A 4,619-nucleotide genomic window follows, 5' to 3' on the forward strand; every position below is an offset into this window, starting at 1 on the left:
CCAGTCGGACAAGCCCAGTTTCATTACGGCACGAGCCACGCCCCTGTGGGCGGAGCTCACAAGGTCCAATCAGTTCAGGACCCAGCAGCATAATTAGTGTATGGACACATGCAAATCAGAGCATGCAGAGCAGGACAGTGCTCATTTTACAGCCCTACAGCACATTTCTGATGAATGTGTATCTTAACCTGTGTGTTTACTGTGTATTTACTGTGTGTTTACACAAAAAGCATGCAGACAGAAAATACAGTGGTATGAAAAAGTTTGGGCATCCAAATTTTAGTTAAATATATTATACAGCAGAGAAACACAGTGATATTTGAGAAGTAAAATGAAGTTTATAGGATTTACAGAAAGCCAGAAAAATTACATTTATATTTAGTAGATCCTCCTTTTGCAGAAATAACAGCCTCTTAACGCTTCCTATAGCTTCCAATGAGAGTCTGGCTTCTTTTTTACAAAACATCTCCAGTTCAGTCAGGTTTGATGGTTTCTGAGCTAGAACAGGTCGCTTTAAATTACATGACAGACTTTCTATAATAATATTCAGGTCTGGGGACTGAGATGATCATTCCAGAATGTTGTACTTGTTTCTCTGCATGAATGCTTTTGGAGATGTTGAGCAGAGTTTAGTGTCAATGTCTTGTTGAAGTTGAAATGTTACTGTGGGGAGCACGTTTTTGTCTTCCAATACTGTTCTTTTTCTGTCATGCATATCAACCTCCAAATAACTCAATTTTAGTTTCATCAGTCCACAGAAGCTTATTCCAAAATGAAGCTGGCTTGTTCAAATGTGCTTTAGCATACCTCAAGCGACTCTGTTTGTGGCGTGTGCACAGAAAAGGCTTCTTCTGCATTACTATCCCATACAGCCTCTCCTTGTGCAAAGTAAGCAAACCCACTTCATCCACATAGCAACACCCTAGCAACCACGTGGAAATTGAATAAACTGTTGTTAAATTTTAATTCACATATGTACCATCATCTCGTTTGGCAGAATAAGCTCTTCTGCAGTGATGTGTGAGTTCATAACTGATTGTTGTGTAGGATGTTCTCTTTATTATGGACTTATTGTATTTTGTTGGTGTAGTTAAGGTTCCTTGTTGCCAGTTCCGTTTGCTAGAACTGCTTTCAGAGGGATATTACTCAGGAGTGATCTATTATTTGAAAACCATACTGTTGTATTTAAAGATGAATTGACTGCAGGCAGATCATTAATATTTTTTTTTCTGCAAATTAGGTCTGTTGGGACACCATAAGACTTTACTACACAGTGTAGAGATTATACAATAGATTAAGACTTTGGGCCCTATTTAAACAAATCTGTAGGCAAGTCGTCATCCATTTGTTGTTTGTATTCTGTTTATTGTTGATGTAAAAGATGGGTTTGTGCACTACTGCTTTGGTACACCTGTTTTTCCTATATAGCAATAAACTTCAAAATCTTGACTGTAGTCTAGGTTGTTTTCAGTCAGTGGAGCACCTGTGTTTTCTGTTGCCATTATAGTAATATGCCAGAAATGTATATATTGTATATGTACTGTATATGTATATATATTCACAAGCGCTGTTGCTATTTAAACACAGGCTTAAGGCGTGAACATTACTGTTGGTGGGGTGTAAGATAGAAATTAGCATCATAATGAGCCTTGTGTAGGGTGTAAGATAGGGCCCTGTATGGCATTCTGTAAAGTTTTATGGGTTAACTTCTACAGTTGTTAAATGGTTCCAGACTGTTGACTGTTTACACTGTTTGCATGTAATAAGATCAGATTTTCTGTGTCTGGACGTCACTAATGTATGGGGTGCTTTGGTAATGAAGTCAGCATCAGTATCTTATCTTTGGTGCTTTTCTTGGATCCCACAACTTTCATCCCTTCGTATTTTATGTGGGTGTTGTTTGTTACAATGTGAATGAATGAAAAGACCCATTGCAATCTCTTTTGAGCGGCCAGATTAAGATGCATCTGTGCAGATCTGACTGGAATTGAATTTCAAACCACCTCCAAATGTGTCTGAACATAGCCTTTGAGACCTGAACCACAAGTTGAAAACAATTGTGCTATAGAAACCTATGTGTATAAGTGTGCAGCAAGCGAACAGCTATAGTTCTTGAAGTCGATGAGCTAAAGGAAGAAAAATGGAAAAGCTGAAGATCCTGAGAACCTTTGAACCAAAGAACTAAAGAACCAAACCATCTGTGACTGGAAACAGATAATCTGTGACTGGATTAAAACATCACCAGAACCCCAAACAAATCTTGTCGGGTGTTTCCAGTATACGCAGTGATCAGTACCTAGCTAAAGTGCTCCAAGGAAGGACAACTGTTGAACTGGTGACAGGGTCATGGCCACTCAAAACTCATTGATACTCATTGATATCTCACATCACATCTTACAGGACTTAAAATATCTGCTGCTAACATTAGTCTTAGTGGCTTTAGAGGTCTCGTCGAATCCAGGCTTTGACAGATCTGAGGTAGTTTGTCCTACACAATATAAGGCAGGTGGTTTTAATGTTATGGCATATGATGTATGTTTCTCTGAGAGGTTTGAGTGATTGGGAATGAATGGTAAGCCTGCAGTGGCTGTAAGTCATGTACAGTCTTGTAACTGTAACCTGTGCTGTAAATCCTCCGTTTATGCAGATGTTCCCCTGCAGAGCTTCACTGACAGGATTCCTCTGACAGGAGAAGATCACAGTGTCTTGCTGAAAGCTGCAGTTTCAGGGTGAGTGCTGTTTGCAGGGTGATTACAGTAACCAGTCCTTCCAGTGTGTTTAAGAAGACACGCAACGTGTCCTCCTAGCAGTGAATAAGACTATAGAGTTCACTCTGCCTGGTCCAGCAGAGGATTCATGGAAAATATTATTGTCTGTAGTAGGGCTGCCACAAACGATTATTTTTATAGTCGACTAATCACTGATTATTTTTTATGATTAGTCGACTAATCGGATCATACGTTAATTGAATATAAAACACAGTTTATCACAATAGAATGCAGCTGCTATTATACAACCAACATTAGATTTCAGCTATATGCTAACTAAAAATAAAAACAATTAAAATCATAGTTCATTAAACCTTTAATGAAATATGCAGCTTGTTGTAACAGACAATTATTTTACTGTTTAGCATAAAGTGTAAACAACTGTGTAAAATAAGGATAAGGCACTGGCATTTATGAAACATCTCAACCGTGAGGTTGTTTGAACTATTATGAAAAAAAAGTATATTAATAAAAAATGCCTCTCTGTCCAGATATTGTGTACATTACCGTACACAGGGCAGCGGTCTGCACAGATCTGATTGGCAGAGGAGAGCGTTTGGTGATTTTACACCACACATGACTGATCTGTGAGTTTACTGCACCGAAAAGCACTGAAAACAGAAGCCACTGTCAGAATGAAATCCTTCTCTGTAGTTTATCGGTTTGGGACGGCATTTGTGACAACGTCTGAGTCCGGATCCGGATCGCGGTCCGCCTATTAGTGACCTCTGTTTTAAAGCTATCAAGATGAGTAAGTTAAGTACTAAGTTAACGCTCTGTTTACGCTAATTTTAGCAGCTAAATAGCAATTTAGCTTCTTCGTCATTTAATCAGCCACAACATGCCTCCTTTTCAGGTGCTCGTGCATCGCGGTTGTGCTGCCGAGGAAGGCAAGTTCTTCATTGCAGATATTGCATTGCACGCGTTTCACTTTTATTTTCTTGGTGATCCCACACTTTTGAGTTCTGTAGCGGGGTAGCCATGAAACCAGAGCCTGTCTGTATAATGTCCTGAGATGTCGTCCACTACCTACCCCGGTTTCCACTACTGCGCATGTGCGTCCAGGACAGAAAGGCAGTCGCAGCAGTTTGGAGAGAAAAACAAAGAAAAAAAAAAAAACGACTAATCGACTATTAAATTAGTCGTCGACTATTTTAATAGTCGACATAATCGTGACTAGTCGACTAATCGTGGCAGCCCTAGTCTGTAGTTCAGGATGGTTCTCTGAAACTCTGTGTTTACTTTTGCTCCATACTGTTCAGTCTGACTGTACACTATTAAAGCACCAGTTCAGTTCAAAATAAGATTTACCCACTGACACCTCCACTCCTCATACCCCAAACACAGTTTATGAGCCAAGACATGTTTGGTGTCTGAAGTTTGCTTCTTTAGTTTTACCCTGGAGCTGCAAGCCTTGAAGAGCCCTCGGGCCTTCATTGAAGGTTTAAAGAGCCCACAGCTGACACTTTCTTTTTTTCATATTTCACCATTTCAGAAGAAAAACTTGGACTCATTTGGGTGGCCAATACACAAATTACCCCCATTTAACAACAGTTCAGTTTATAATAACTCACTGGTTTATGCAAAACCAAATGTGCATTTTTCCTATTTTTTAAGTTTGCCCTCCCATTACTCTAAAATGCTACAGTAATATCAGTTGATACTTTTACCATTAATAATATGAAAATGGTTATTTAAGGATTTAATGGTGTCATTTGATAAGTGTTTGGTTTGCTTGTTTTATAGGACTCCAAAGACTGGTTTATGCTAAACCAAATGGACATTTTTCTTAAGTTTGACTTCCCATTACTCTAAATGTCTACAGTTATATCACTTATAACTTTTTAGATT

The sequence above is a fragment of the Astyanax mexicanus genome, chromosome 19 (genome assembly GCF_023375975.1).
Source record: "Astyanax mexicanus isolate ESR-SI-001 chromosome 19, AstMex3_surface, whole genome shotgun sequence".
Taxonomy (NCBI): domain Eukaryota; kingdom Metazoa; phylum Chordata; class Actinopteri; order Characiformes; family Acestrorhamphidae; genus Astyanax; species Astyanax mexicanus.